The 21,253-nt window shown below is 38.5% G+C and overlaps 1 long non-coding RNA gene across 5 annotated transcripts in view; it reads right to left on the bottom strand.

Moving 5' to 3' along the window:
* Positions 1-21,253, bottom strand: part of LOC106510002 (uncharacterized) — a 129,291-nt gene that overhangs the window by 100,028 nt on the left and 8,010 nt on the right. Inside the window, exon 3 of one of the 5 annotated variants that reach the window (XR_002343171.2) lies at positions 9,729-9,796. The exons of the other annotated variants lie outside the window; for them this stretch is intronic. This is a non-coding gene — a long non-coding RNA (uncharacterized LOC106510002). The remainder of the gene's footprint in view (positions 1-9,728; positions 9,797-21,253) is intronic. 5 annotated transcript variants of the gene reach the window in all.

Genomic DNA, 21,253 nt, shown 5'->3' with positions numbered 1-21,253 from the left:
TGTGACTAACTGGTGGAAAACTAGGAAAAGTTACATGTAAAGGACTCAGATGGTGGAATGGACCACGTGTTCTATGTCTGAGGATGAGAAACAGCTCAAGCAAGCAAACTATTCCCAGACGTTTATTACATAGCCCAGGTCTGGAATAATTATTATGCTTCTGGCAAGAGACAAAGGTGGAAAGTGGACATTTAAGTAGAGTTCACATTAAAGGGATTATTGCATTCTTTTCTGAACGTAATCACCTGTAACTGGAAAAGTAATGGTTCCACATGTCATGTTCTTTCTTGATCTGTGAGATATTTGTACTTGCTCAACCTGAGTATAGGTGTAAAATGTTGCCAATCAATATTCTTGAGAACTTAATAAAACCAAGTGATTATTGTTAATAGAGCAGTATGTCTGGAGTATGTAGTACAAGCTAATACTTTTGTTAAAATAGCTAAAAATATGCCCCATCTCTATTACTAATACCATTTTCAAACAAATTGCACACATACATTTTGCACACATTGTGCAAATTGTAAAACGATTTTTGCTTGATCATTTTGTACATAAACTTCTAAATGTGTGTGGCAAAACTGTTTCTCATGGCGCTTTGTAACACCAAAGTCACTGTTTCTGAGCTGGCATCTTAATATCTCTCTGATGTTGATTCCTTCGTTAACAAATGTGTCATTTCTCTTACTGAAACTACCTAGGTTATTTGAATATATTTCTATGGCCAAAAATTAAGATTATACAGCACGAGAGCCTTTTGGTTAATAAAACTATTAGCACTTTTTTTAAAAAATTGAGGAATTGGTAAATGGGCCAAGGTAGGTTCCAGGGACTATAAGGTTTACATTGATAATACCAACAAAGTACGCCCTATTTTCTTTAGCATAAAAATACAGTTACCTCAAAGAGGCAGCTACTCAGAACTCCAAAGAGGAAATCACAAATGAACAACACCAGACATAAATCATGGCTATGTTGGCTTTGATAAGACAAGGTACAATAATGGGAAAGAAATATTTATCCTATATTTCCTGTATGAATTTTACCTTAAGGTATCGAAATAGATGTGAAGGAAAGATTTTACTTATAGAATAATATAAGCTAATCAACTCAAAAAATGGACTTTAGAAAATCACCTAAAATATTCTTTAAAAAAAAAAACGAATAACTCAGGCCAACATGTCAAGATTTATATCCTGTTAATAATTTTATCTGGTATGACAGAACTGCAAACATTATTACAAGGTCTCCTTTTTCTTCAGAATGGAAATGCAGACCCAGAGAGGTAAAGGGACTGGGCCCATTTCCTGTAGGAAACCAGTGGCTTTACTCACACTGGCATCACAAGCTAAATCTGTCCAAGATAGCAAACTGCTTGTTATTGTGCTGCTCTTTCCATGACACTAGAGGATGCTCCTCAGGATTCCACAGGGTGACAAAGGCAGTGCATCATAAAATGGCTATTGTCTTCATTTTAATTTGGCTGAGAGAAGGAGCCTCAAAATGAAACAAAGTGAGTGAAGACTCTGAGGTCTCTCTCCCCAGACTCATTTTATTTTTTTTTCTAGTATAATACGCATCTATATGTTTACATATATAGCACGTTTATAAATATGTGGTGACATCAATTCCTTTAAAAAATCAATCTCAATTTTTAGAAAAGAATAAGAATCCGTATTACTAAAATTTTTTTGAGGAGTAAGGTTTATAGAAGTCCGTGTTTGCTGGGTGTGCAGCGGGCAGGATCATCACTGCTCTGACAATTTAGGCAAAAACTTTGGTTCTTCATAATTAGTGGCTCTATGGAAAAAGAGAATCTTCCCAAGCTTTTCCATAACTCTCCATGGCTTACTGCTGGGAGAGGGGAAAAGTATGAGGAAAACAAACAGAAACGGGCCTTCTTTGTGCGCTGGCTCCTAGCCTGCCAAGCCAGCCGGCTGGACGCAGAGACAATTTCCGTAGCGTTTGCGGCCTTATGCTGACTTCTGCATGGGGAAGTTGGGCAATATTTATTGTTGAATGGGGCCCTGGGAGATTATTCTTGGAAGGAAAAACCTCTGTGAACCTTTGTGTGTTGACTGAAAATCTCTTCTAGCCAGGGTTTCACAAACTAGATGTGATTGCCTCCTTCTAACACAAAAATAACCAGGAAACAGAAAAATTCTCAAAGTTGGAAAATCCAGTCTTACAGACCTGGTTTCTTCTTACTCAAGGTGATTTATGCCTTTGGAGCTCTGGGTTAGAGAAGTGTGGAAATAGGGGATACACTTTAAGATAACGTGAGCTGCTTTCTAGGATTTTGCAAACCATTGAAATTTAAAAATATCTGTTTACTCATTACTCATTATTATAAGAGATTTTTTTTTTCTTTTTTAGGGCTGCACCCACTGCAAATAGAAATTCCCAGGATAGGGATCAATAGGACCTGCAGCTGCCAGCCTACACCACAGCCACAGCAATGCCAGATCTGAGTTGCGTCTGTGATCTATACCACAGATCATGGCAACACCGGGTCATTAACCCACTGAGTGAGGCCAGAGATCGAACCCACAACTTCATGGATACTAGTTGGGTTCATAACCCGCTGAGCCACAACAGGAATTCCCTATAAGGGATTTTTTTTTTTTTTTTTTGAACTTCTTTTATTTGCAGAGTCGTGGTCAGGCACTGGAAGAGATGCCAAAATAGAAAAAGCATAATCTTTGACATGAAGGTACTCATACTATTTACCATCTTCCAAAAAAACCTTCCAAAAACAATAATAAGAATAGATAAACTGCATGGTCTCAGTATTAGTCTGATCTAAATAGTCCATTTAAGTGTCATAATATAGTCATTCAAATACCATATCTTGTCACTCTTTCTCTCCCTAAGTCAGTGTCTAAGCATGCTGATAAAGGGGTGCCAAGCATTATAACCCTAAGTTAATGGGAAGGGCTGGGCCCTCAGTCTTGATGCTGTCTGTCACATGGGGCTCAAGAACAATGTCCCTCATCCAGCTGGTCTGCTAGTCCTTTTGTCCCTAGCAGCTGAAGTGTGCAGCTGGCCAGATTTATGAGCTGGTCTTTGCCAGCATGGTCAGGGCCGAACAGCCCTCCCTGGCAAACAGACCTGACACTGGCTTCTGCTTGTGTATAAACCCTGCAGGGACTAACCCCATCAGCCTTGAGCCTGGCAGGCTGCTCACTAACCCCAGGTACAAAGCCATCTTGTGTGTGACAAGCTCCCCAGCCAGAGTCTCAGTTGCTTCAAAAGTGACCATGAGTCCAGAGAGTTAACCTCTGAGGCTTCCCTCCCCCTGATCACCTAATGCTGCCAAGCTGCTGTGGCCACTTTCTGGCTGGGCGATGTTTCAGAGGGGTGACCCCTTTCTAGAGGCCTCCGTGGGGAGTGGGCAGAGCCCTTCTCTGCCTTCAGTGTTTCCCTCACCTCTCCAGAATGTTCTCCCCTCTTCACCCGGAGAGGACAACAGAACAGACCTATTGGTCACTCTCTCTCACTGTTCTTTTCTCCTTCCCACAAATTCCCTCAGACTGAAGAGGTCGATTCTACTTCCCCCAAATCCCATCTCCTCTTCACATTCACTTGACCCAGATGGCGCATACCGTCCATGTTGCAGTGAGTCCCCTGAGCATATTTTCATAACCTAAAAGGATGGCAACATCTCTGTGGAACCTGAAAATTCCAGTCTCATAACAATAGTCTGTCTATTTTGATTTCAGAGGCCAAGTATTAACTTGTTCTTTCTCTTCACAAACATCCCCTGAGGCTAACAGATGCTTGAGTAAACAGAGGTGGAGATCTTGTATTCAGAAGGAATACAAGGAAGAGCATATTGATAATATTTAAGCCATCGCTCCTTGTTTATGTGTAGAATACTTATCATTTGGGCTTGTCTTACCGCCAGATGGCTTAATCCTCATGTAGGAGCTTTACGGAAATGAGCGAGTAAAGCCTAGTTTATTTCTAAATGTAATCTCCTTGAAACAGTGAGACCAGTAACTTTCAACAACTTCTTGCAATGATGAGAAATAGTTCTAGAAACTTCTATAATAGCAAAAGCCATTTTTCAGGTGCAGTCAGTAGAGCCCTCAATATAAGAAATTAACAGCCTCAAGACAGATATCACAGGCTGGCCAAGCCTTCCTTTGGTGCCCATCAGCCTGTGGCCAACAGCAGCAGGAGTGCAGGTGAGCACACAGGAGAGCTGCTGCTTCTGGGTTCAAGAGAAGAAGATGGAAGAAGCTGAGAGTTCTTATTCATGGAGCACATGTAAGACAATCTGCACAGAATTTAAGATATGGTTCTGGAGGAATGTAAGAGGGTCCTAAGTTCCTTAAACACTGATGGAAGGTTGGAGAATTTGGGGAGAGACAGTTTGGAACATCTTACCCTTTTCTCTCCCCCTTCCTTTCATTGGGGCTTGGGAAAAGTGATAGGAACACATTAAGTCATGATGGAAATGACTGTATCTATATAATTACTATTTAAAGAATTTTAATTTATCATTTTGTATTGCTGATTCAGTCTCATGCTTTAAGAATTTAGATATGGTGGTTTTTATTTTTTGTTTTATTTTACTTTTTTTTTTTTTTTTTTTTTTTTTTAGGGCTGGAAGTTCCCAGGCTAGGGATTGAATCAGAGCTTCAGGTGCTGGCCTACGCCACAGCCACAGCAATATGGGATCTGAGCCCACCTGCAACCTACACCACAGCTCACCAGATCCTTAACCTATTGAGCGGGGCCAGGAATTAAGCCCACATCCTCATGGACACTAGTGAAGTTCATTACTGAACCACAGGGAACTCTGATTTTCTTTTTGGGGGGGGGTAAATTTTTAAAAATTTGTAAGCATCAAGTCATTCACAGGTCAACTGGTTCTGAAGCTGGTTTCTGGATAATAGACACAGACACTTCTTCTCAGAGCTATTATCCCAGTCATGGGGGATGCTGTTCCCTCTGCCTAGAAACCACTTTCTTCCCACTCGTGACACATTTAGCGTCTACTGATTCTGCTTCCCCACTGCTCAACTCCAACCCCCATCCTTAAATCAAACTCCCATTATACTCTCTCATTGCATCCTCTTCTTTTCTTTCTTAGCACTTATCTTGATTTGTAATGATATACTTATTTGTGTAATTCATCATTTTAAATGTCTGAAACAAGAGTTCATTCTTCAGAGAGACAAAGAGGAGAGGAATAAAAAGACCGTCGTCACAGATGGTGAGTAGTGCCAGGAACCTGAGAAGGACACAAAGGAAGTGATCTAACCATTTCAGAGCAGTTGTATCTGGGAGTTTACATCGGACGGGCCCCAGATCCTCCAGCATCTTCCTCCCCTGACTTGCTGAGAGCCTATAGTCACAATCATTTACCTTTCCATCCAGTTCCCAGCTTATCCTTCATCAGTTTCTTTTGCTGTCTCTGTGGCATTCTCTGCCTGGGCCCCAACCCCAGGGAATTAGATTGGAGGGATATTTCCAGCTCGTTGAGAAAGGACAGATGGTGGAGGGGTCATAGGAAGGATGTTATAAACCACTGAAAAGCTTAAGTATTGGAAATGGTTTCGGGAATCCCATATTGGACCACCATGTGTATACTTTTCTCTAAATACACAGTCGTGGGAACCTGGAGTACTTGCAGAGAAATGAGAGTCCATGAGTTTAAAAATGTGCCCATGGTCTGTGGCAGACTGAGGCCTGAACCCTGGCTGACTTGAATCCACAGTGCATGAGCTTCCTATTGTATCTTGCTGCCTGGTGCTCAGCATCAAGCAGTTGTATTTCTGATGTTGCGCTGGAACGATACCAAGCGCCTTGCTTGTTTTTTTTTGTTTTTGCCAAAGACCAAAGCCCTTTTTCAGAGATTTTCAGCATGCCACCTTTTTTATTTGTCCCAACACACCTGTGCAATGAGAAGTTTTCCTAACAGTGACAGTGGCTTATTATGATACAGCAGGGGCTAGAAGGGCAGAATAGTTGTGTAACTTAAAAATGGCTTGCCCTTCCTCCAAGCAGGTTCTGACATGCATTGCCTATGGAAAAGTGCCCTATTCTGTCTCTGAGAATCCTCTTAAGGCCCTTTGGTTTCAGAAGCAGAATCACTTGTGCTTTGCTCTTTGCTTTGTGAATCGCCCCATTATCACCGTAGAATTGGGGCCCTTTGAGATATCAGAGGCTTACTCCTGAACACATTTCCCCCGGTAGGCACCATAGCTGTACTTTCCACGCTCTGTGCTTTTCTTCCTAAATATCTCTGTGTTGCTCCCCCTTTCCTGTCCATCACCACCCCTGTGCTCTGCCTGGCCTCTCCACTCCTCACCCCAGCATCACACTTTCCTCACTAACTGGAATGTCTGCCAGCTGTTTACCATGAATCTTTGGCACATCTGTGTGGACCTTTTTCTCTTTATTTATACTCATACAAGCCCCCAGAGAACATCCTTGTGGTCTGTCTGGTCGCTGGGTCTCCATCATTCTAACCCCACTGCCATTTGTCTGGACCTTCTCACCACAGATATTCACACAATTATCCCTTATTCTTTATTGTTAACTTGAACCTTCTTTTAATAGCTTCATCATGGATAAATGAGGTTTAAAAAGAGAAATGTGTCTTTCTTACGTACATTTTTATCTGAATTCTTGTTTTATAGTCCCTGAATGGGTAGATCTGTTCAGGGAAACACAATGGAGCACAGATGTTTGGGCCAAATGTGTTTCCTCAAAGGTATTCCCTATTGAACACTTTTAGGCATATGAGTATGCACAACAAAAGGTGGGCATGTTTTCCCTTTAGAGGGTTTATTTCTTCTCAGTCTTGTCAAAAGTTGGATTTATAAACCAAATCTGTGTAATATTTATTTTAAAGTATCACTAGCAAATTATATGATATATGTATATTAAATCTTATGAACCCACTTCCAGAAAAACACTAAAATTTTTAAAGGTTGGTATTATTAAACATTCTCCGCTGGGTTGGGACCTGTTGGTTCATATTCTTGCTCAGAGGAATTTCTGTTGTTTTTCTGGTCTGAGCCATTGAGAATGGCTCTGGCAAGGATGTGTTGGCAGAGCATGGTCTGTGGTGGTGCTACTGGTGGGACTTTTGTCAAATACCTATTCTGTGGAAGTCACCTAGGGAAAAAAAAACACCGTCATGACTATGAACTGGCTTTTAAAGAATTTGTTTCTCCTGGTAACTATGGCCATAGCAACTACTAAAATAAAATTAGTAATTGATTTTTTTCTCCCTCCTAGAAGTGGATAAAGGCTAACAATGTATTTCTAGGGATTTTAACCTCAGTTATTATGTTTTTTCTTAATCTTCCAATGTTTTTCCTTGGGAAGGGAAGACCTACACAGGAACTGATAACAAGTAGAGTATTTTCAATTAGTAATAACAATTATTCATGTTTTCATGTGAAGATATTTTGAATGTCTGAAGATTTTGACTATCATTTCCTCAATAATACCTAATGTATATCCATATTATAGATTTGTATCTCTCCATATAGGTATATAGATATTTAGATACAGCTTCAAATTTCAGGAAAGTGATAGGGTCAATTACATCCAGTTGACTGTACAATTTCAAAGAAGTTCAGGATAAGGTCACATCTGAAAAGGGAGTCCTCTCTGCATTCTGGAGAAAATGCCAGTTTGGAATTTTCATGTTTAAGATACCTCCTGCCCCTGCCAATAAAATATAGGTTATATGATTCTCTGTTTGCTTTTATGGTAGAGGAAAACTGTAAGTTATTATGGCCCATGGTGTGTATTTAGGGAGAATGGTGGGGGGTACACATAATTTCAACTTATTTCTGGACTAAATTAATATGATTGTATATTATTTCATACCACAGGAGTAAAACTATTCTCTTGTAGAAGTTGATTCTTCTCCCAAATTAACTGGACTATTGGTTATTTTGATCAATATTTTCTATTAATACCACAACCAGCCAGAGAGTTTAAAGGAAGAATAAAATCACATTTATTACTATTCCTATCTCAAATTAATTGTAAGAAGCAGGTAACTTGCAGGAGATGTGCCTGTGTATTCATTTGGCTGTTAGTTTGAATTTGGAGCAGCTGTGGAGGCGGGCGTGGGGACAGCAGTAATCAGTGGCTATCTTTCTACACAGCTTAGCATACAGTCATTAGAACCCTAGGGTCAGCTATAGAGTCAGATGACCTAGTTAGACCACTAGGAACTAACTAAAGAGGCTGCCCTCTTGAAGAAACAAAATTAATAAAAAATGATTTTCTAGAAATAAATTTATCAAGTCTTATCAAGAAAAATGAGGAGTTCCACCATGGTACAGAGGGTTAAGGATCTGGTGTTGCTACAGCTGAGGCATAGGTCACAGCTGCAGCTCAGATTTGATTCCTGGCCTGGGAACTTCCATATGCTGTGAGTCCAGAAAAAGAGGAAGGAAGGAAGGAAGGAAGGAAGGAAGGAAGGAAGGAAGGAAGGAAGGAAGGAAAGAGAGAGAGAGAGAGAGAGAGAGAGAGAGAGAGAGAAAGAAAGAAAGAAAGAAAGAAAGAAAGAAAGAAAGAAAAAGAAAAAGAAAGAAAGAAAAAAAGGAGGGAGGGAGGGAGAGAAGGAGGGAGGGAGGAAGGAAAGAAAGAAAGAATTTAAGTATTCATCTCCTTTAGCCTAGTAATTTTACTTTTAGAAAACTACCTAAAAAAAATATACAATAAAGGTAGAAAAAAATTAAGCACAACATATTCATTAGAACATGAAAGATTTGTGATCACCCTGGTTCCATCCATAGTTAGTGCTATGCCTCTGAGGGTTCTTTCTTTCTGAGTGAATCTTGGTTTTATTATTTGTAAAACATGATAAGATGGTAGTAAGAACCTCTGTCTCATACAAGTATGAGTATTGAGATCGTTTATATAAAATGCTTAGCTGTGTGTGTGCAAAAAATGACAAAATATAATATTACTAATATATCTCTAGAATATTAAAATATAAAACAATGTATAAAATTATTATCTTAGATTATTAAGTTAATAAAATATATACAAAACCACACGAAGAGAGTAGTCAACTCTCTCAGAGTGGAAACTGCCAAAAAACGAGCTATTCTGAGGTGGATTAGGGTCCCAATTCCTAGCCTGCCACAACTGCAGAAGAGACTCCACCCTTGGAGAGGGACTGGCTGTGGGTGGAGGAAGCCACTCAACTTCTTAGCTTCACTCACTTAGCATATAGCCTCTGCAGCAAGAAATCTGAGTGGGATGAGAAATGCTGGTGTCCTGTCCAACCTGGGAGATACCATAGCCCTCAACCAAAAACTGGGGGATGGGGAGAGAGGGAGGAGGGCTTTTCAACATTTAAATAGAAAGAAGAGCAACAGGATCTGCTGCATAGCACAGGGAACACTACTCAATGTTCTGTGATAACCTATATGGGAAAAGAATCTGTAAAAGAATGGACATATAACTCAATCATTTTGCTGCACACCTGCCACCTGAAACTAACACAGCATTGTATATAAACTATACTTCAATATAAAAAAAAATTAAAGTTAAAAATACATTTTATTAAAAATAAATAAACGAAGGAAGAAAAAAGAAGGAAGGAAGGAAGAAGAGAAGGAACAAATGAAGGAAGTGCGACTGAAAGAAATTAAGTCTATAAAAATGTCCTAGAAGGAAACATAGCAAAATGTCAGAAATAGTATTTATAGTAGGATGAACAATATGTTTCTGCTGTGTACCTGAACATGAGTTAAATAGGTGACCCACTTCCAAAATGGTGATGTGACAGGCTCCGCAGATCTGTTCCCTAGCAAAACAACTACAACTGACGAAAATTATAAAAAAGCAAATTATTTAAAACCTCTGAAAATTTTCCTAGGGACATACAGCTAATAATCAACAACAACATTTATTCAAGAATATATATTAAATCTCAGTAAGAACAGTGGCAAGCTGTGGTATTTGAGCACAACCTACTTCCTCCCCCCTATGCCCTCAGTGCCCCAGGTCAACATGAGTCAATATAAACTAGAATGCAAGATTCCTGCTCTCCCTCTTCCTAACCCCCTGCCCCAGTTCTCTGGTGAGGGCTGTGGTAGTGCAAGTTGTGCAGGACTGCAGTACTTCTCATTCCCCTAAAGCCTTCTATTGCAGAGGCTATGTTCTAAGAAGTTAGGGGAGGAGGTTTCCTCCACCCAGTTCCCTATCATAGGGTGGAGCCTGTACTGCAGGTGTGGCAGGCCAGGAATTGGGGCCCTACTTCATCTCACCCCACCTCACTTTTTTGGCAGAGTTTCCACTCTGAGAAAATTGACTAGTTGAGAAGACTAGATGCTATGGCCCCTGCTGAGTGATCTGCTCATAAAGGACTGCAGCTCCTGCTCTGGAGAGGATCTTGAAGATTTTGACCAAGTGTAAGAGGTAGAATAAAGAGCCCCAAACCTTTCCCATGGAATTGACTTTATTTAGAACAGACAGATAGAGGGGAAGTTCAAGCCTAATGGCACTCTTTAGAACCATAGAGATTTTAGTGATAAGAAATAAAGAGGGTCAACTATAATTTAAAAAGAAATAAAATAAAGATGGGGCTAGTAGGTCCTTGAGAGCAACAAACTAAATCCTAGGCCAGCTAGTTCACCAGGGAGAACCAGAGAAAGAGATAACTAAGAAGAACATTCTTGAGGTCCAGAACAAATCTCAAAGCCTAGCTTCAAAAACTACCCCTTCAAAGACATGTGAATTTAAATGGACCTCACTGTGGAGTAGTTTTTGACCCAGAGAATTGTTGAAAACAATAGAGAATAAGATAGTGATAACTGGAACCTACCAACTGGGTGTGATACCAAAAGAGGCAGCTAGCTTAATACAGATCAGGGGCTGGGGGTTGGGGGACGGAGCAGTCAAAGAGAGGCCTTGCTACAACTACTATCATAGCAGCAGGACTGTGCACATGCCCAAGGCCATGCCCCCTGAGGAACAACACCAGAGACTTTATACTGCAAGGGATATAGACTCCATAAAATAGTCCAGCCAGGTCACTAAGCAAATAAGCAAACAGTAAGCCTAGAGACAGAGGTAGACATGTGGGTGCTGTCATATCCAGAACCATTAAAATATATGGTTTTATATTTTAAAATATAAAATAGCCAATTATCAACAAAAATTATGAAATATGCAAAGAAACATGAATGCATTTCTCTTACACGGTGAAAATAATAGAAGACAATGTAAGAAGGCCCATATGCCAGACTTAAACAAATTTCAAAACAATTATTATAAACATGTCCAAACACTAAAGAAAGCCATGATTAAAGAATTAAAGAAAAAATATGACGATGTCTCATGAAGTAGAAAATATTACTAAAGAAAAATTCTTTAAAGAATCAGTGGAAATTTTGGAGTTGAACAATAGATGAAATAAAAAATTACCATGAGGTGCTCATAGTAGACCTGAGCTGGAAAAGAAAAAAAATGGTAAGCTTGAGGATAAATTGATAGAAATTATGGAATGTAAAGAACAGAGCAAAAAAAAAAAAAAAAAAAAAAAAAACTATTGAAGAATAAATGAACACAGCCTCAGAGAAATATGGGACATCGCTAAGGTTGCCAACATGCGTGTAGCAGGAGTGGAAAGGAGAGGAAAAAGAGAAAGATTAGAAAAAAAAATCAAAGAAAATTACCCAAACGTGGTAAAAAAAATTCATCTACACATCTAAGAAAATCAGAGAATTCCCAGTAAGAGATACAGAAAGAGGTCCACACAGACATACCATAGAGAAAATGAGCCAAAGACAAAGAGAAAATTTTAAAAGCTAAGATTAAAAACAACTCATCGCTAGCAAGAGAACAGTAACATTAACAGATGACTTCTCATTAAAAATAATGGAGGCCCAAATTTGCAATATTGCATTGAGTGGTAATTTGTATTTAGAATACATAAAGAACTCTCTCAACAGACTGAAAGACAAACCAGTCAAAAATGCACAAGAGAATTCAACAGACATTTCTCCAAAGGAGATATGGAAATAGCCAATAAGCACATAAAAAGATGTTCGACATCATTAGTCATAAGGAAAATGCAGGATACAGCAAAAACCTCAATGAGATATCACTTTATATCACTAGGATGTATTTAATTAAAAAGTCAGAAAATAATATATGCTGAAAAGGATATGGAGAAGTTGGAACACTCATCCATTGACAGTGGGGAATATTAAATGATGGAAACCCATCTGGTAGTTCTTCAAAAGGTTAGAGTTACCGAATCACCCAGCAATTTCACTCCTAGGAAAATACCTAAGAGAAATGAAAACACGTGTTCTCACAAAAACTCTGCACAAATATCTATAGCAGCATTGTTTATAATAGCCCCAATGTAGAAACAGCTCAAATGATCATCATCTTATCAATGATAAACAAAATGTGATATGTGAGTATACATATGTCTAATGTGATATATGATTCCATTTATATGAAATGCCTAGAATAGGCAAATCTATTGAGATAGAAAATACCACGGATGGTAAAGTTGGGGCAAAAGGAGAGTGACTGATAATGTCTATTATGTTTCCTTTTAGGATGAAGAAAAAGTTCTAAAATTTACCGATTTTTTTTTAAGAGAATACCAAGGCTTTACGGGTTTTTTTTCTTAGAAAGACGACCCTAGAATTCCCATTGTGTCTCAGTGGGTTAAGAAACCGACTAGTATCCATGAGGATGTGGGTTCAATCCACAGCCTCACTCAGAGGGTTAAGGATCCGGCATTGCCACAAGCTGCGGGGTAGGTCACAAATGTGGCTCAGATCTCGTGTTGCTGTGGCTGTGGTCTAGGCCAGCAGCTGCAGCTTCGATTTGACCCCTAGCCTGGGAACTTCCATATGTCATGGGTGCAGCCATTAAAAATAAATAAATAAATAAATAAATAAATAATTGAATAAATAAATATATCCCTGCTGTTGGCTAACTGGTGATGGGTTCATAACTCTTTGAATATACTAAAAACTATTAGATTGTACACTTTAAATGAACTAGATGGTATGTAAATTACATGTTAATAAAGCTATTATACTTAAATAAACTGATAATTGTATAACAAAATGTACACAAATGAACAAACATACACTGCACCTTTCTCTATAGAAACAGACTATTTTATCACATTCCTCTAATGTTAAATATAGTGATTCTATGAGAACATTAAGTAAACAGAGAATAAAGATTTTATAACAATAAATGGCAGGCAATCCACATAGCAAAGTATGAAGATACCTTAAGTATGAGGAAGAAATGGTGAGATCTAGGTTTTGCCAAATTTAGGGGACTATCCTGGAGAAGATAAAATTGATAGAATTCTTAGTGGTAGGAGTAATCAGCTAATCACAACTTTCTCTTGAGAATAAACATGTTTTGTTTTAAAAGGGCCCTTTTATCTTAAGCAGCTGCTAGTTTGTCAGAAAATTTTCAAGGTATTTTACATACATTATGATTCATTCTCTCACATAGTAGATTTTATGAATGAGAATACTAGAGCTTTTAAAAAGGGAACTTTGCCAGTTTGCTCATAACAAGTGTATAGTGGAGTGAAAGGCTAAAATTCAGGAGTGCTTACATCATCCTATGCTGATTATCATAATTTAAAACTGTGTGTGATCCACCAAACAAATTTTATTACAACATCTTTTGTATGTGATTTGATTCAAAATGAAGGGGAGAGAATTGAAATTTATAGTCAGTCATTAATTTGCGAATAAATCCCAATGTTACTAAGGAAAATTCCTGGGACTTAAATATTAAACCTTTTAAAAAGCACTTCAGATCTTGTTAGTAACTTTTCCAAGTGAAAGTAATAAATTTCCAATCCTTCTGGATAGGTATTATTAACAGATTTTATCTCTCATTCAGTTCTTTAAAAATGATTGCATGAGGTTAGTCAGTGGAGAAATCTTGGTCACATTTATGAAAAATCTTAAGATATTCTTTCTCTCTCTGGCTACAAAATATATCATACTAGGTATTTTCTCAGCTCAGTATATTACAGCAATATCCCTTATGTAAGTATATTTGTTTTAGACAATATATAATACATTCAAACACTGCCCTCACCCTCATGTTTTAGATTAGAAATTAAAGGAAGGGAAACACAGGGTTTATGAGGATTTTTTAAAATTATCTAAAGGATTGCATTGTTTTTGTACAGAAAAATGATTGTTTCCCCCCAATGGAGAAGTAAACCAGCAATAGAATTTTGACAAGAAGGTTTATATGATTCCAATTAGAATTTAAGTCACAAAGAATAATAAATATATTGGCCATAATCTCCTGCTTGGGTGATCCTCTTGGAATATGGAATTTCTGATGAGATCATCCCTTTACAAACACCATGTCACCAGCATCTGGTCCTAGAATACCCCAGTTTAACTCAGGTAGATTCAGGCAGGACTATATTGTTTAGAGAGAAGAGTGTGCTTCAATTAGAGTAGGCAAAGCTCTGACTGCAACTTTACCTTCAGGGATTGATTTAGTTAATGTGTTACAAATTTATAGAGTTTAATCCATTCACTCCAGTGGAACCTCAAACAACTCCCAGACAGGCAAAAGTCCATCATGTCTTTGAGCATAGACATGTACATGAGATGATGGCTATTTATCTTTCTGCTTTCGAATTTGGCAATGATATATTCTCTTTGGCCAGCAGAGTAGAGATATTGTGGATTAAGACAAAAGGTACAAAGAGTGAAAGGTAGATCATGAGAAGTAATCACAGGGCGATGATGAAACAGAGCAGGAAATGATGATTTAGATAAATGAGGCATATTAAAGGCTAAAACATCATTTACGAGGATCCCCACCCAAAAAGGATTTAAATTCTCAAGTAGATTGACATAAAAGCTCAGGGTCTTTAAAAATGCATGGTCATGCAATGATAGTCCAAAACCTCTTATTTAAAAAAAAAAATTTATGTAAAAATAAGAGCATTAATCAAAACCTCTCCCCACATCCACACCAAAAATAAATGCTAGGGAAAAGACTAATGCTGGTGAAAGACATCCCTGAGTTTCAGCTTCCTTATCTATAAAAATCATAGTAAAAATACTTAGCAGTTTGAACTTGTGGCCTCTGAGATTCCTTCCAAAGTAGTTTTTAATGATTCTAGGTAAGATATACTTATTGTAAGTTCAAGGTGTCACATTTAGCATGAGGATATGAATTTTAATAAGTAATGAAGAGCCTTCAATACCCAATGGAATGAACCTCTAAGGATGAACTATCATGCAAACTGACAGGTCTGTGATGGTCATGTATGGGTGGATCAGGAGGGAGAGATGTTCCTCAACCCTTAAATCACACTGCCATTAGCAAAACAAATTCTAACAAGTTTTCAAGCTGAGCTGCATATTAGAATCTGGGGCGTTTTTAACAATCTTGATGTGCAGGTCATGACACAGACCCAATTAAATTGAGATCTCTGGGGATGAGACCTGCACATCAATATTGTTTTAAAGTTCCTGAGGGAATTCCATTGTGAACCATGATGAGCACTCCAGCCTCATGCTTTCATGTGGCAGAGGAGAAAACTGAGACCCCTTAAGCTAAATGACTGAGTTTAGGTCCAGGGGTCTGTGGGGAAGCTAGGACAAGAGTCCCGATCTTCCAACCCACCATCCTACTCTTTTCACTACATCCCTGTCTTCCTGTCTTTCCTTTTTCATACAGTGGCCTCTAAATTGGCCTATCTGTGGTCTTAACTTCAGTTCTTCTGTTCAGCACCTATACACACAGCATAACAAAGCTGTGATAATCTTCCCTGGTAGAACTTTTGCATGTTATCTTACGATTTATAGGCCATGGTTTCTTAGACTTGTAGTTTTGGGTTGACCCTAACTCCTGTATCTTAGCAATGTGAAAAACTGAGCACCAAAGAAGTTAAATGACTAATCTATGGTCATTTCATCTCGCCAAAAGCAAGATCCAGAATTGAAATTGCTTAACATCTTGTCCAAGTTTTATCCACTCTCCCAAGCCTCTAACTTCGATAATGGGAATGCCTCTCGAGACACTGGCACATTTGTCAAGAACCTAACAGACGTTTGTCTCAGGAATAGAGAAGCTGAGTGAGAATCAAGCAGCAGGCATCTCACATTTTATGCTTGGAGGTCAGAGCAGAGCCCAAGATGCTCCTGCAGCTCACACATCTTCTTTCCAAAGCACTAGCTCAGCTGGTTAGGGGGCAGCAACTAAGAATGCAGTATCTCTGCAGGACTCCTCTGAAACTTGGAAACTTGGAAAACAGCGAGAGACCACTGTAGGGTCTGGTTCTTTTTCATGGGTTTCAGTTCGATGTTTCAAGTTCTAGTTTTTCCTTGCTCCCCCCTCATGTCCTTTCTCCCTCCTTAACCACTTGTCTTCCAGACTTCAGCTTCCAGCATGAGACACAGAAATAACAAATGCCAGCTTCAAAAAGACTACATAACCAGCTCTGACAACTGCATAAGGTCAAATCCCTATAATAAATTGTACATGTATATCCTAGAGCTCTGCTTTTCCGATTGGAACCCTGACCCATGTGTGGACTAGGACTGGGTAGATAGAATCAACTGGCATCACCGTCTTGGCCATGGCTACCCTTTGTCTAAGACAGGCATCTGGAATTGAAAAACCCAAGATATGACAATGCGGACCTTTTGATCACAACCTGCTTGGGGAAAGCAGTAGCTGTTCCCTCTCCATTTTGCCATTGTCTCCATCTCTGTCCATCATATCTTTATAGTACATTGTCTTGTACAGGTACCTTCCTGTTGGGTGTTTGCGTTAGCATCCTGCAGTATACTCAAATCCAAACAACAATACTTGGCTTTTTCAATAACATTTTTCTGATACTTTTTGGACCATTTCTCTGATTTTTTTTCATGCCTCTGATTTTTACGACTTTACTATTTCCTCAAATATCTTTGTGTTTTTTTTAATGTTCTCATTTGTGCTGCCCCTGATTTTCTTAAAATTTTAATCCTTGAGGTTAGACGGCAACAATTCTTACACCTCTTTTTACTTATATAAGGATTAAGACAGAGTTAGGAATGTAACAGAGGCTCACTGAATAACTGCACAAATTAATACATTTTTATTGGAGGTCTACTGTTTAGTTATTATTATGCTAGTTCAGTCGGAAGGAGGCTGGCAATTTGCCTTCTTATATATACTTTAAATAGAGCAACAATATTAACCTAGGGCAACTTGCGTCTGTCTGACTTTAGGATGTCTTAACACCTAGAGACCTGTATGATAATTTTGTGATTTAGATGTGGAAAGACAACTACTACTTATACACTCCATAAAATTTCATACCGCAGCATTTTGAAAAGGAAAAAATATTTTATACCCAATGACTCAATAGTATAGCTTTCTTTGAATAATTTATTTTTCCATTTTTAGTGCAACATCAGTCTGTTTTCAAAACAGCATGTTATGATAATATGCTATATGACATACCTCATTTAGCCTTGCTTTTGAAGTCTGAGGTTATGGACTTGTTTTTAAAGTTGCGACTGCAAATAACTGGCTCTTTATACTTGTAATTCTGTCTTTAAAAAGGCTTATACAAAGAAATGAAATCCTGATGTATAGGACAGGGAACTCTATCTAGTCACTTATGATGCAACATGATGGAGGATAACGTGAGAAAAAGAACATGTGTATATGTGTGACTGGGTCACTTTATTGTACAGTAGAAACTGAACAGAACACTGTAAACCAAGTACAATGGAAAAAATAAAAATTATTTGAAAAAATGCTTATATGATTGTTCTGTATATTTTTTTCCCTTAGTTTTTTTTTTTTTTTTTTTATTTTCCCACTGTGCAGCAAGGGGATAGAGTTATCCTTACATGTATACATTACGATTACATTTTTTTCCCCACCCTTTGTTCTGTTGCAACATGAGTATCTAGACAAAGTTCTCAATGCTATTCAGCAGGATCTCCTCGTAAATCTATTCTAAGTTGTGTCTGATAAGCCCAAGCTCCCGATCCCTCCCACTCCCTCCCCCTCCCATCAGGCAGCCACAAGTCTCTTCTCCAAGTCCATGATTTTCTTTTCTGAGGAGATGTTCTGTATATTTTTGAATAGAGAAATTATAACTCTGGCTTATTGTAAAAGAGAAGTATGTAAAACTCAAAAACTTGAGGCTTGAAAAACAAAGTAACTTTTCCTTTAGAGATATAAAATTTTTCATTTCAGGATAAATATGTGTATGATTAGATAGATCTTCATTCCATATGTAAAATTTTATATAGCCTTCTCAACTTTGATATAAAGGTATAAGAATGTTATGAAAAAACCTAATTTTAATGCCCATATTTTATTCCATGAATATAACCAGTTGACTTAATCAACTATTGTAGAAGATTACATTTGATCATAAGCAATGGTTCAGGAATGTATCTTTGTTCATCCATCTCTTTGCCCATGATTTTAATAATAATCTCAGGGTTACAATTTTAAGGCAATGTTGCTTAAAACATATGTGCATTTAAAAACATTTCATAGGTATTTCCTGCTTTTTCTTAGAAAAGCTATACCAATTATATTATCAATAATTTATCCTTTTTTATTTTGCCAAGTTTATAAACCCAAATTACATGGAATTATTGTTTTTAACTTGCATTTCCTCAAACCTAAGTTCCAAGCATAATAAATATACTTCAAGATAATTTGTGGTTTGGTATGCTGAAGGTACATTTTTTCATCAAATTTTTAGTTTATCAGGTTTCTTTTATATATAATAAATATATTGTGATGGCAAGTACTGATTTCAGAAAAGGGGGGAATGAAGTATAATTTTAAAATGAGAGCAATGAAACCCAAAGAAGGAGAAAAAATTGAAGAACAATCATCCTTTCCCCATCCAAAAATCAGTGTTGGACAGAGAGGAGTGAGATTTGCCTGAAGTGGGGCTTAAGTTGCTCTGGATATCAAACAGAGAGTGCGATTGTGTGAACAGCTTTGTCTGGGACTCTGTAAGTGTTAGATGTTATAATTGACAAGGCATCAAGCCAAACACTATACATCCAAGGCCGATAAAGGGAGTTAGAGTAGAAACTGGAGAAGTGTCAGGCCATATTTTCACGATTCTGTTGAGCTCAAAATGAGATCCCTGAAGACAAAGACAATGATTAACATAACCCCGTTATGATGAAAAGGGGGAAGGGCTGGCAAATTACTCAGAATTACACATCAGTCTATTCTAACCTCATCTGAGGGAGAAATTGAACAAGCCCTTTGAGGAACCCAGTAGAGCTACACTTATCAAGCCCATGGTTTGATGGAGACCAGCCCCTTGCTCTCATTCCTTGGTTCACCAGAATTTTTTGAGGATATCATTAGAGTGAAGGTGCTAAGCTAATTTCAGAATAGAGGAAGCATGGAACGTGTGCTGCTGTTGCTTTGCTTGTGGGGATTTGGAGCTGATACTGTCTACTGAGAGGAGACTTCACTTGTCATCATATACGAGCTGTGGACGACTTGGATCCTTCTGAAGTTGTTGGTACGAGGAAATTCTTTTTGAATTTCCAAATTTCTTTCTCCAACCAGGGGAGTTGTCCTTCTATAAAGGGACTTGAGAAAATGGCAGTTTGTGGAAGAGTGGGCTTTTATGGTCAATGTGTGAGGTGGCTTGCAGGCAGTCTGAACCCAGAGCTTCTCCCCTGTCTCTGGGGACCTCTAAGCAGCAAAGTACCCTGAAGTCTTGATTACTGCCCAAAGTTCAAGAAGGGGAAAGAAAACACAAGACTGGGGAGGCTGTAAATGGCAGGAAGCTTCTAAGGACAGTGTTTTCCCACCCTCTCTTCACTCTTATTTTGAGTCTTTCTTCTATCAAAATTCTCCTGGGTCCAGACAAATGGGCAGAAATTTTCTGAGCCAATAGCTGCTTGACAGTTATTTTCTCACATGCAAGGAAATAGCCAGAAAACCACCTATCATTTACTGATTTAGATACAAACTGGAAAAAAAAAAAAAAAAAAGAGGAGCACAATGCATGTAATCAGCTCTGAAGTATACATGTCAACAAAATAAAGATTATGTAAATTTTTTTGTTTGTCTTTTTTCCTTTTCTAGGGCCACTTCCCTAGGCATGTGGAGGTTCCCAGGCTAGAGGTCGAATGGGAGCTGTAGCTGCCAGCCTACACCACAGCCACAGCAATGTCAGATCCAAGCCACGTCTGTGACCTACACCACAGCTCACAGCAACGCCGGATCCTTAACCCACTGAGCAAGGCCAGGGATCGAACCCGCAACCTCATGGTTCCTAGTCAGAACCACTGTGCCACGACGGGAACTCCTATTATGTAAAAATTTTTAAATGTCATTAATCAATAACTTGGCCAAGACAGTGGGTCATCTGCTGTTCTATGGATTTAGGCTGGGCTGATCTAGCAGCTCTCTAGTAAATAAAACAAAAACAACAAAACTCTTCAAAGATTTAAGTCACCATCCTTATCCTGGAATCTATCTGGATTGCTTCAATTATAGATTTTCTGCTCTAGTTTAGAATAATGTCCTGTAATCCAGACCTGGTCGTTCTACAAATGAATAACCAGAGAACATTTACAAGTCCCTTGAATGACACATTCTGCCTGGGAAACAGTTTCCTGCCTTTGCCTGCCTCTCTGAAGCCTGGATCTTGGACAGGATGTGCTGTCCTGGCTGAATGGGTACAGGATGAAGAAGACCCTCAATTGCACCTGCACATCCAGATGGTACCCAGAGTTTGTATTTACTTTCAGAAACCAAGGAAAATATTACTCCATTGTATTGAGCCATGGTTCCATTGTGGGAGGTCACCAAAATGAAATGTATTGGCCTACAACAAGCTTTGGTAAGCTTCTGGGAAGAACGTGTCTTTTCTGTCCTGGTTGAGTATGTTTCCAACACACTTCCTTGCTTCAAATGAGGCCATCCATCCATCATTCCTCATGGTTTTAATAACCAAGCCTTCCTTACATTTATCCTGGTACACCAAGCTCTGTCTGACTTCCTGGGGTAGTTTAAACATTTTATAGTAGATATAAAAGAGAGAAATTATGGCCAGTATGTTAAACTGATTTTTATGCTATCAACCGCCCTTTGTGAGAGGGCCATGAAGGTCAAGAAGTGACGTAGGTGAGAAATGAGAGCGTTTCTCAGGATTGATTATGCTCCTCTTTAAACTAATAATGAAAGACTTCAGGGTCAATTCAAAAGCAGAAAAACATACTTCAGCCATTAGGAA

Source organism: Sus scrofa, chromosome 4, assembly GCF_054392235.1.
Source record: "Sus scrofa isolate SSC_HxYL_T2T_F1_AM1 chromosome 4, Sscrofa_HxYL_maternal_Yorkshire_Landrace_v2.0, whole genome shotgun sequence".
NCBI classification, from domain to species: domain Eukaryota; kingdom Metazoa; phylum Chordata; class Mammalia; order Artiodactyla; family Suidae; genus Sus; species Sus scrofa.
This window is presented reverse-complemented; position numbering and strand designations above follow the sequence as displayed.